The following is a 13106-nucleotide window of genomic DNA, read 5'->3' as shown; positions in this document are numbered from 1 at the left end:
ACCATTTATATTCAGTATTGTACTGGAAGTTCTAGTCAGGGCAATTAGGCAATAAAAAGAAATAAAGGGCATCAGATGGGGAAAAAAGTAAAACTATCTCTATTTGAATATGATATTATCTTGGCTGATATCTAATTATGATATTGATTATCTAATTATGATATTATTAGAAAATCCTAATAAATTCACAAAAAAACTATTAGAGAATATAAAAATGTTAGTCAAGGTTACGGAATATAAGATCAATACATTAAATCAATGATATTTCTGTATACTTGCAATAAACTGAAAATAAAAATAAGAAAACAATTCCTTTTTCATTAGCATCAAAAGAATAAAATACATAGGATTAATTTTTACAAAAGTGCGAAATTTATGTTCTGAAATGTGTATAACGTTGTTGAAAGAAATTAAAGACCTAAATAATGAAAATACATCCATTTTGATAGAAGACTGTTGCTATGATGGCAATACTTCCCAAATTGATACAGATTTAACGCAATCTCTATCAAAATCCCAGCTGGCTTATTCTTCTGAAATTGACAAGCTGATTCTAAACTTCACATAAAAATATGGAGCATCCAGGATAACCAAAACAGTCTTAAACAAAGTTGGAGGGCTCACAGTTTCCAACTTGAAAGCTAACTACAAAGCTACAGTACTCAAGACAATGTAATACTGGCATAAGAACAGACACATAGATAATGAAATAGAATTGGGAGTCCAGAAATAAGCCATCATAATTATGGTCAGTTGATTTTCTACAAGGGTTTCAAGACCATTCCATGGAAAAAGAAGAATCTTTTCAACAAATGGTTCTGGGAAAACTGGATATCTACATGCAAAAGAATGAGTTTAAGTTCCTACCTCATACCATATACAAAAAATTAACTGAAAATGCATCAAAAATCTAATTGTAAAAACAAAAACTATAAAACTCTTAAAAGAAATGTGGTCATAAATCTTTGTTACTTTGGATTTGGCAATAGTTTTTTAGGTATGACACCAAAACCACAAGCAACCAAGGGAAAAATAAATAAACTTTATTAAAATGAAAAACTTCGGTACTTTAAAGAACACCATCAATAAAGTGAAAAGATAACCCACAAAATAGAAGAAAGTGTTAACAAGTCATCTGAAAGAAACTTTATTGAGAATATGTAAAAACTTTTACAATCCAACAATTAAAAGACAGACAACCCAATTAAAAAGTGGGCAAAGGATGAATAGACATTTCTCTAGAGAAGATATGCAAATGGCCAACAAACACATGTGCTCAACATCATGATCCATCAAAAAAATAAAAATCAAAACTACAATGAGATATCAATTCACATCCACTAAGTTGGCTATAATAAAAAAAAGACAAGCATCCACAAGGATATTGACAAGCTGAAATCCTTATACACTGTTAGGGGAAATGTAAAATGGTGCAGCCACTTTGGAAAACAGTTTGCCAATTCCTCAAAAGATAAAACATAGAATTATCATATGACCCAATAGTACCACTCTTAGGTATACACTCAATAAAAATAAAAGTATATGTCCATCTACATAATGTATAAAATATATGTCTATATACATATTTTATGAAAGCTTGTTCATGAATGTTCATAGTGGCAGTATTCATTATAACCAAAAAGTGGAAATAGCCCAAATATCCACCAACTGGCGAATGGATAAATGAATTATTTTATATCCATGCAGTTGGATAGTGTTTGACAATAAAAAGAAATGGAATCCTGATACGTGCTACAACTGGATGAACCATTAAGTGATAAAAAATATTCTAATGTTGATCAGCACAATGTTGATTGTGTTGATGGTTAGTGTATTAGTTTCACAAACATGATTGCTTGAAATAACATAAATATTGTCTTATAGTTCTGAAATTGGAAATGGGTCTCACTGGAATAAAATCAAGGTTTTGACAGGGCTATGGCCTTTTGGAGGCTCTGCGGAGAAATTTGTTTTTTTCAGCTTCTAGGACCATGCATTTCTTGGCCTGTGGCTTGGCTTCCTCCGTCTTCAAAGCCCTCAGTGTAATACCTTCAGATTTCTCTGATTCTGACACTGACTCTACTTCCACCCCCGTTTTAATTATAAGGATCCTTGTGATTACATGGGGCCCACCCATATAATCCAGGAATATCTCCACATCAGCTGATTAGCAACCTTCCATGGCCACCTCATCTCAAATGGCAGCCCATCTACCTCCATCTCTTTGCCTTGATATTTTTCTTCAGAGTACTCAACACCTCCTGCTGCTATATTAATATCTTATTTGAATATTTGTTTATGCTATCTCTTCCATTGGATTGTAAGCTCCATGAGGACAGGGACTTTGTCTGCCTTACTCATGGGGGTCTGAAACAGTGCCTGGCCAATAGTGGAAGCTGTGTTGTTAAAGCCTGTTGCAAAGATGGGAGTTCATATACCTGGTTTGCTGTAGGAAGGATCCCACTGGGCTATAAATTCCTCAAAGCCAGAATTGTATTATATTAAACAGCTTCATGTGCCTTTTATTTTATGGAATGGGAACTTATCAGAGTGGCAACAGCATTCTCCAGGAAAGATCGGTATGCAAATTATGCTTTGGGCCCTACTTTCCTGAGAATTGTGAGTTCACAGGCTTGAGGATTGATGTGGGGTCTGAGAGAGGAGCTTGGCAGCAAGTTCAGCCTAGTTGAAGGGTGAGACCTGGAAATGAAAGTATTCTTGCTACTGTGGACTTGGAGTAGACACCTCTAAGATGGATCATTTCTGGGAAATGTCTGGCATACTAGCCCATTGTACAACTTTTGCAGTCAAGCAAACCTGGTTCAAATCAAGGCTCTGGTATTTTCTAGCTGCATAAACTGAAACAAATTATTTAACTTTCCCCAGCCTCTGACTTCTTATCTATAGAATGAGGATAATAATAAAATTTACTTCCCAGAATTTAATTCAGATAGTTCCTGCAAAGCTCTCTGCACACAATAAGCACTCAGTAATGATTGCCATGCTGCTACTATTGGTAATTATTCCTTGAGTCTCAGTTTCCTTTCCTCAAGAATGGGGATAATGACTCCTGCCTATGGATATCATGGGGTTGATTTTGAAGTTCTAACAAGCTAATAGATTGGAATGTGCTCTGAGGAGGAACAACAGCAGGACAAATGCAGGAAGTTGTTATGATTTGGCCTTCTTTTTAAAGAATGTTTGGCTTCCTTGCTGGATTATGCAAGCTCACAGGATCCTGGCACTGACTATCAGTTCTCTGCTGCCTGGAGCCTCATTTGGATGTTAGTTGTGGCCATCCCCTCTCTAGATACACTGGGAAGCTGTTGGTGGGGACTACACAATGCCCAGCTGCCTCTAGGTCAGAGAGGTCCCTGGCACTGCAAACCCAGCCTGAGAGGGCAAGTGAAAGGTAAGGCTGGACAGGAAGGTCAGCAGCAGTCCTTGTGCTTCTTTCTGTCCCTGTTGAGCCTCTCTCAACAGGGAGAGGCAGTGTTGCTTCTGTTTCAGTTGATCAGGCCACTTAACAATCTTTTAATTGAGTCTGAACTTCTAGAAGCTTTTCAGGATCAAGAGGGTTGGGCAATGTCTGTGGCAGCTCTGTGCATATGGGCAAGGTAGGGGTCCACCTGGCTTCTTTTGATGCTAACAGTTAATTTAGATTAAAATCAAGATTCAGGTTAAACTTAATTTAGGCTAAAATTAGTTCATTTATGTTAAGCATTCTCCCTAAAAGGCAATCTGGTGTAGAAGAATGTGATCTGGATTTGGAAGTAGCTGTGCCTGGATTTCAACCACCCTCTCTCCCACCTGCCTGGCCTAGGAGTATTTTGCAACCCAAGGTAGTCCCAGAGATCCCTTTATCATTTCCCTCAGGAAAGAGAAATTCATTAAATCTTTAATAAGACTATCTTTCTTACTCATGGCTGAGTCCCAGGGGCCTGAAATAGTGCCTGGCCAGTAGAAATAAATTGTATTTCTAAGACAGTAGAAATAAATTAATAATAATAAATAATAAATTAATTAAAAATTTATTTCTAGAATCCCAGATTCCAGGGGAAGGGATGGAAAGAGAGAAGGGCTCCCTTGATTTCCACCTACCACAGCCTTCCCAGTGTCTCTTCAAAAATATCTTATAGACATTTATTGAGCATCTCTCTAGTGTCAAGTGCTTTTCATACACAATCTCAGTTAATCTTCACAACATCTGTTCAAGGAACATAGTCTCATCATCTTGTTGCAGTTGATGGAATGGCTGGACATGTTGTCAGTCCTGGGATTTTTGTGTATGTGGCAGGCATTGATTCATTAGTTAACTCATTCACCATATGAATGGTGTACACACAATGTGCTAGGCATGCAGAATATGGTGAATACAATTAGACATAGCTTTTGCCCATGGTGGCAGGCATTAATCAAAACTCCACAAAAACGTATGTAAAATCACACATTTGGAAGGTGCTAAGGAGAGATCTGTAGTATTACAAGAGACCCTGAAGGAGCTTGGAGAACACGGTAGATTTGCTGGGATATGAGACATGATCAAGCAGTAACTTGGTCAGGGCTGTGTGGGCAGTAGCTGAAGCTTGGAGAACTTGAAGAGTGTGCTGTAAATAAAGGCTGACCTGATCATCTGGGACTGGACCATGGGCCATGTTAAAGCATTTGGCCTTTACCCCAGGGGCAGGGAGAAGATATTAAACTATTTCCAACAGAAGGTGATGTTATCACATGTGCCATTTTCAAAGGTAACTGGCTGCTTTGTGGAGAGAAGGAGGGAGGGAACCAGAAGAGTTGCAGCTGTCCAGGGAGTGTATGTGGGTGGCAGCTTAGACTGCAGCAGTGACATGGAGATAGAGGGAGCAGATAGCTTCAAGCAACATTTAGGATGTGAAATGGATAGTTCTTGAGGTGGGATGGATGGTGAGAAGAAAGCTCCTGGGCAGGCTGGCTTCATGAGCAAGTAACCTATGCATAGCATGGAGGCCACACTCAGAGGTCCCATGTTGCTTTAATGCTCTTCTTTCCCCTCTCTAGCTTTATTGAGATATAATTGACAAAAAATCGTATATATTTAAGGTATACAATGTTATAATTTGAAATACATATATAATGAAATGATTACCACAATCAAGTTAATAAGAAATCCATCATCTCACATAGTTACCTTTTTTTTACATGTGTTAAGAATACTTAATAGCAAATAATAAGTATGCAATACAGTATTATTAACTATAGTCACTGTGCTATACATTAGATTTCTAGAACTTATTTGTCTTACAACTGAAAAAGTTTGTACACTTTGACTAACATCTCTCTATTGTCTCCCACTCTCACCCCCATTTCCTGGCAACCACCATTCTCTGTATCTATGAGTTTGACTTTTTTCAATTTCACATATAAGAGAGTTCATACAGTATTTCTCTCTCTGTGCCTGGTTTATTTCACTTAGCATAATGTCTCCAGGTTCCTCCATATTGTTGCAGGGGCAGGATTTCCCTCATTTTTATGGCTGAATAATATTTCATTGTATATATACATACCATATTTTCTTTATTGATGGACACTTAGATTGCTTCCATGTCTTGGTTATTGTGAATAATATAGTAATGAACATGGGAGTGCAGATACCAGGATACTGATTTGATTACCTTTGGATATATACCCAGAAATGGATTGTTGGATCATATAGCAGTTCTATATTTATTTAATTTTTTGGGAACTTCCATAATGTTTTTCTTTTTCTTTTTAATTTTTAATGACCAAAACAAAGCATCTAAATCCGCAGCTTCTGGGAGAACCACTCATTCTTGCCTGTCTTGTATCTCTCCTCAAATTTGACCTTGGCCTCTCGTTGGGCCTTGCGTTTAAGAGCAGGCTCTCTGAAGACATCCTTGTTGACGACAGTTTTGTCCAAGGGGATATCTGCAGAGTACCTTGTGGGCCTTAGGTGATTGTAGTTATAAACTTTCCCAAAGACTTGATCTTTGACCTCTTGGTGATCTCATTCTTGCCCATGGCAGCTGTCACTTTGCGGGGATAGCTGTCAATTCCAGCCACCAGAGCATGGCTGTAGGGGTGATCTGAGGTGCCATCATCAATGTTCTTCATGATGATGGCTTTGCATCCAGAGTAGCATCCAGCCGGGACAAGCACCACCTTCCCAGGTTTCATGAACTTTCCCATTTTGGCAGCAACCCCTCAGGCCTACAGCAAAAAGGAAAGAAGGAAACCATGTTTTTCATAATAGTTGTACCAATTTACATTTCCACCAACAGTGTACAAGTGCTTGCTTTTCTCCACATCTTTGCCAATACATGTTACTGCTTGTCTTTTTGATAATAGCCATCCAAACAGGTGTGAGGTGGTATCTCATTGTGGTTTTAATTTGCAGTTTCCAAATGATTAGTGTTGTTGAGAACCTTTTCATATACCTGTTGGTTATATGTATGTCTTTTTTGGAAAAATGTCTATTCATGTCCTTTCCCCATTTTTAAATTATATGTGTGTGTGTATGTTTGCTATTGAGTTGTAGGAGTTCTTTATATATTTGGGATGTTAACCCCTTATCATATATATGGTTTGCAAATATTTTCTCCTATTATGTAGGTTGCCTTTGCCTTTTCATTTTGTTGATTTTCTTTGCTGTGTGGAAGCTTTGTTTTTTTTTTTTTTTTTTTTTTTTTTTAGGCAGAGTCTTGCTCTTTCGCCAGGCTGGAGTGCAATAGCAATCTCTGCTCACTGCAACCTCTGCCTCCCAGGTTCAAGCGATTCTCCTTCCTCAGCTGGAACTAAGGTGCACACCACCATACCCAGCTAATTTTTGAATTTTTAATAGAGCCAGAGTTTCACCATGTTGTCCATGATGGTCTTGATCTCCTGACCTTGTGATCCGCTCGCCTTGGCCTCCCAAAGTGCTGGGATTACAGGCATGAGCCACCGAGCCTGGGTGAAGCTTTTTAATTTGATGTAGTCCCGCTTGTTTAGTTTTGCTTTTGTTGCCTGTGCTTTTGATGTCATATCCAAAAAAATCATTGTCCTGGTCAATATCAAGGAGCTTTTCTTTTATGATTTCTTCTAGGAATATAGAAAATTTCAAGTCTTTCATTGAAATCTTTAATCTATTTTGAGTTAATTTTTGTGCACAGTATAAGGGTCAAATTTCATACTTTTGCCTGTGGATGTCCAGTTTTCCTAACACCATGTATTAGAAAGATTATCTTTTCCACATTGTGTCAATTAATCAAAGATTAATTGAATGTATATGTGTGAGTTCATTTCTGGGCTCCTATTCTGTTCCATTGGTCTATGTGTTTGTTTTTAGGCCAGTACCATATTTTTATGCCTGTTTTATTTACTAAAGCTTTGTGACATAATTTGAATACGTAAAGTGTAAAGCCTCCAGCTTTGTCTTTACTCAAATTGTTTTGGCTATTTGGAGTCTTTTCTGACTCCATATGAATTTCAGAACTGTTTTTTCTGTTTCTGTTAAAATGCCTTTAGAATTTTGATAAGGATTGCTTTGAATCTGTAGATCATTATAGGTAATATAGGCATTTTAACAATATTAATTCAGATCTTTTATTTCATTGGTTAAATTTATTCCTAAGTATTTTATTCTTTTCAATGCTATTATTAATGGCATTGCTTTCTTAATTTCTTTTTCTGATGGTTTGTTGTTAGTATATAGAAATGCAACTGATTTTTTTTGTATGTTCATTTTGTATCTGGCAACTTTACTAAATTCATTTATTTCTAAAGGTTTTTTTCATGGTGCATTTAGGGTTTTCTATATATAAGATCATGTCATTATAAAGAAACCATTTCACCCCTTCCTTACTGATTTGGATGCCTTTTATTATTTTATCTTGCCTAGTTGCTCTGGCAAGATCTTTTTTCTTCATGTAGGCATATATATATATACACACACTATATATATACACACACACACACAAACTATATATATCATTATATATATATATCTGTGTATTTATATATATACACACAAACTATATATTCATTATATATGTATATCTGATTATATACATACATCTCATTATATATGTATACATATATAGTATACAAACTAGATGTATATATAGTTTATATTTTCTGTGCTGTTAACTTCCCTGTGAGAACTGCTTTTCTTGCACTTCATAAGTTTTGGTATATTTTGTTTCCATTTTTATTCGTTCATTTGTCTCAAGATTTTTAAGTATCTTTTTGATTTATTCTTCGACTCGTTGATTGTTTAGAAGTATACTATTAGTTTTTATATATTTGCAAATTTTCCAGTTTTCCTCCTGTTATTGATTTCTGCAGTTTTGTAGTATTATGGTCACAAAAGATACTTGATATGATTTCAATCTTCTTACATTTGTTACGACGTGTTTTGTGGACTAGTATATGGAGAATGTTCTTTGTGTGCTTGAGAAGAATGTGTATTCTGCTGCTTTGGATGGAATGCTCTGATGGTCTCAATATATCTGTTAAGTCCATTTGATCTACAATTTTATTCAACTATGCTATTTTCTTATTAATTTTCTGTCTGCATGATATATCCATGAATAAAAGCAGGATATTGAAGTTCTCTCCTATTATTATATTGCTATTTTTCCCTTCACAGTTCTGTTAATATTTTCTCTATATATTTAGGTGCTCCAAGGTTGAGTGCATATATATTTACCATTGCTATATTCTCTTGATGAACTGATCCCTTTGTAATTATATAGTTATTTTTTTTGTCTCTTGTGATGATTTTGACTGAAAAAATCTATTTTGTCTCATATAAGTATAGCCAGCCCCGCTCTCTTTTGGTTATCATTTTGGAATATCTTTTTCTATTTCTTCACTTTTAACCTGTGTTTGTCCTTAAATCTAAAGTCAGCCTTTTGTAGGCAATATGTTGTTGGATCTTGTGTTTTTAAAATCCATTCAGCCACTCTATTTTTTGATTAGATAATTTAATACATTTGTATTTACATAATAATTACATTTAAAGTAAACACTATCGCCGTTTAGTTATTGTTTTCTGTCTTGTGGATTTTTTGTTTCTTTTCCTCTCTTGTTGTCTTCCTTTGTGATTTGTTGAGTTTTTGTAGTAACATGCTTTGATTACTTTCTCTTTATCTCTTAGGTATCTATTAGAGGCTTTTTTTGGTGGTTACCATGAGGCTTATGTAAAACGTTTTATAGCTAGTCACAACTTAACTTGAATTGCATACAGAAACTCTACACTTTTAGTCCCCCACATTTCATGCTATTGGTCACGTTTTACATATTTTCATATTCTATATCCATTAACAGATTTTTGTAGCTATATTTTAATATTTTTGTCTTTTAAATTTTATACTAGAGTTAAAAATGATTTATATACAAATATTACAATATTAGACTACAGTCATATGCTTAATAATAGGGATATAGTCTGAGAAATGATTGTTAGGCAATTTTGTTGTGCAAATGTCAGAGACTGTACTTGCACAAACTGAGATAGTATAGCTTACTATGTATCTAGGCTATATGGTGTAACATATTGCTGCTAGGATATAAACCTGTACAGCATGTTACTGTACTGAATATTATAGGCAACTGTAACACAATGGTAAGTATTTGTGCGTCTAGAGATATCTAAACATAAAAAAGACACAGTAAGAATATGGCATAAAAGCTCCATTATAATCTTATGGGAGCACCATTATATATGTGGTTTGTTGTTAATCAAAACATTGTTATGTGGTACATGACTTCTGAATACAACTATCTACTTACTTTTACCAATGAGTTTTGTACTCATATGTTTTCATGTTGTTACTTAGCATTCTTTAATTTCAACTTGAAGAATTCCCTTTAACATTTTTTATGAGGTAATGATGAACTCTGAGCTTTTATTTGTCTAGGAATGTCTTTATCTCTCCTTTACTTTTAAAAGATACCTTTACCGGGTTTAGTATTCTTTGTTGGCATTTTCTCCCTAGTCTTTTGAATATATTATCTTACTCCCTTTTTACCTGCAAGGCTTCTGCTGAGGAATTCGCTGATAGACAATTATTGAGGTTCCCTTGTAATGAGTTGCTTTTCTCTTGCTGCTTTCAAAATTCTCTTTGTGTTTCACTTTTGACAATTTGATTTTAATGTGTCTCTGGGTCATCTTCTTTAGTTTGATTATGCTTGGGAAATTTTGAGCTTTGTAAATCTGAATGAACATATTCATCCCCAAATTTGGAAAAATTCCAGCTATTATTTCTTTAAATAAGCTTTCTTCCCCTTTCTCTCTTCTCCTTCTGAGACTTCTATAATGCATCAATTCATTCATCCGATGGTGTCCCATGAGTCCTGTATGCTTTCTTCACTCTTTTTCAATTTTTTTTTTTGTTGTGTTCTTCTAGCTGCCTAATTTTGAATGATCTATATTTGAGTTTGTTGATTCTTTCTTCTGCATGATTGAGTCTGCTGTTGAAGATACCTATTAAATTTTTTAGTTTTGCCATTGTATTCATTAGCTCAGGATTTCTGTTTGGCTCTTTTTTATGTTTTTCTATTTCTGTAATAAACTTCTAATTTTTTTTCCATACATTGTCTTATTGATTTTGTTTAGTTGTCTAGCTGTTCTCTTGCACCTCACTAAGCTTTAAGATGGTTGTTTTGAATAATCTATCAGGTAAGTCAGAGATCTCCATTTCTTTGGGGTTGATTCCTGGAGGTTTATTAGTTTCCTTTGGTAGTGTGATGTTAGCCTGATTCTTAATGATCTGTGTAACCTTATGTTGGTGTCTGCACATTTGAAGGAGCAAATATCTCTTCCAGTTTTTACTGTCTGGTTTCAGCTAGCAATGACCTTCCCTTGTCAGGTCCCTAGGCTCAAAGTACTGCTTCTGCAATCAAAGTTGATAGAGTTGGAGCCAGGTCACATGCCTGCTGCTGGATCTGCAATAGGGTCTGTGGTTAGTGTGTCTGTTACCAGGGGCTTAGATGGGTGTTGATTTTGCTTGATCCATGGATGGGTGGGACTGCTTCTAGGACCTTGGTTGGCTTCAAGGACAAGATTCTATTTTGGGGTTTGCAGTTGGGTTCACAGGTGTGGGTCTTTTACCAGGTGCTCAGACAGGTGTGGCCCCTACTAGGTCACTGAGTAGGTCATAAGGCAGGCAGGACTGGCCTGGGACTGTATCTAAGAGGGGCTGGAACTGAGTCATAGGGTTGCTTCAGTGTCTGTAGCTATACTGAGGTCCGTGAGCCGGTTACCCACAGCACAGGGGGATGTGGCTCCTCAAAGGTTCCTTGGTGGATGGTGCTAGTGACAGGACCAAGATTAAATAGAGCTGTAGCTTGGTTCACAGGGGAATGGGGCTGCTTCTAGATCTGTGGCTGGGATCATAGCTGATGAGCCTGCTACCTGGGTGTGGACCTGCCTTTTCAAAATGGCTCTTCTTGGTCCTGGGCTCCACTGGGATTTCAAAAACTTCCTACTTGGATCCCAAAGCTCCCACAAAGGCATTTTTGTCTATGAATGGTTCCAAATTATTAATGTTGTTGCTGTCCGAGGATATGAGTGCATGAACTCTTGATCTTCCATCTTGCTTCAACAAAAATATTCAGTTTAATGTTGTTTTGTCATTGTCTTGAAATCCTCAATAATATTTGAATAAGGGGCTTTGTATTTTCATTTTGCACTGGGCCCTGCAAATTATATAGCCAGCCCTACCCTTGGGGCTAGAACTAGGGATTTTAGTCCTCACTGTAGTTCCAGGATGTCTCTCAACCAACGCCTCTGGACAGACAGCTGAGGCCTAGCAACCAGGGGCTCATTGTCCAGAGCCATCAAGCTGAGGACAGAGTGGGATTTCAGCCATTGGGGCCAGGCCCTCCAAGGAACTAGGGGAAACCAGGACCAGCTGTAATCCCTTTCTGGACCTCACTTTTATTCTCTGAGAAACAAAGGGATTATAATGTATGATTTCTGGAGTCCTTTTTGGCCAACATTTAACCTGCTGTTTTGTTCCTGTTTTCAGTAGCCCTCTCCTGTGCTGCATTAGGCACTTAGGACTGCTGGGATGTGTAGATACCAGCTTGGAGTGGCTTGAGAAGGCGCCTTCCTTGTCTTTGCCATCATGGTGCATGATTTTTCACTATTAGAGAGAAATGCACCATGAAGTCCCTGGTCAAAACATAAATACATCTGGGAGAGGTGATATTTGTCAGTATTTTCAGCTAAAATTTTAGTAGCATAATCTTCCCTTGGAGAAGTGGAGAAAGGATTGTTAAGAGAAAACAGACTTCCAGTGATAGTCTGACCAAGGACTATGCAGCCCAGGCCGCCTGGGGTGGGCCAGAAGCACAACATACTGCCAGGCACTGTTTTGAGATACAAGACATCTGACTCTCTCTTTCTAGAAGGTGCATTGTGTTTCCACTGGCCCTGAAGTTTGCAGAAGTTTCTGTTCTAATTTCTAGGCTGCTTGCTCAGTACTTTATGTCTTGCTTAGGACCAACACCCTTGGCTTCTAATGGGGACATTGGGCAATACTGTTGGGGTGTGATGGATGTGTAGGCTTGGGGGCACATGGGGAAAACTCTCACTACCATGGATTTCTAGTGCTCTTGTCATTGACCTTCTGTTTTACTCAAATTGGGGTGGCTATGAGTGGACCTTTTTTGCCTGGGTTATAGAGAACAAACTCCAGCTTGATCTGTTAGGCCTGGTCATTTGATCCTAACCTATGGCCCCTGTACTCTTAGGCATTCTTGTAGGCAGCTACTACATAATAGCTACTATTTGTATAGGTACCTACTGTGTCCCAGGCACCATGCTTTGGATCAACTTGAACAACTCAGTGACGTGGTATAATCATGTATTTTCCAAAAATTGCACAATACTTTTGGTCTCAGATGCCCCCAGTATCTTGCTTTTTTTCTTCAAGAGTCAGGGTTTAATTCCTCCTCTTGAAACTGGTAGGTCTTTGTAACTGCTTTATTGAATAGAATATGGCAGAAGTAATCCAATATGATTTCTGAGGCTGTTACAAAATATGATATGGCTTTTTCTTGCCCCTTTCTCTCTATTGCTGTTTCTCTCTGTGTTTCCCTGTTTCTGATTTTCTCTATCT

General features: G+C 37.1%; 1 protein-coding gene and 1 pseudogene across 2 annotated transcripts in view; one reads left to right on the top strand and one right to left on the bottom strand.

Moving 5' to 3' along the window:
• The window catches only part of OXTR (oxytocin receptor), a 217679-nt gene that overhangs the window by 65933 nt on the left and 138640 nt on the right, over nucleotides 1-13106 (top strand). The window lies entirely within an intron of this gene.
• Nucleotides 5777-6186, bottom strand: LOC105730133 (large ribosomal subunit protein eL27-like; annotated as a pseudogene).

This window comes from Aotus nancymaae, unplaced genomic scaffold (assembly GCF_030222135.1).
Source record: "Aotus nancymaae isolate 86718 unplaced genomic scaffold, 86718_ANA_hifiasm-v0.15.2.pri h1tg000046l, whole genome shotgun sequence".
Classification (NCBI taxonomy): domain Eukaryota; kingdom Metazoa; phylum Chordata; class Mammalia; order Primates; family Aotidae; genus Aotus; species Aotus nancymaae.
The sequence above is the reverse complement of the archived record's forward strand: the minus strand, read 5'-3'. Positions and strand labels throughout refer to the sequence as shown.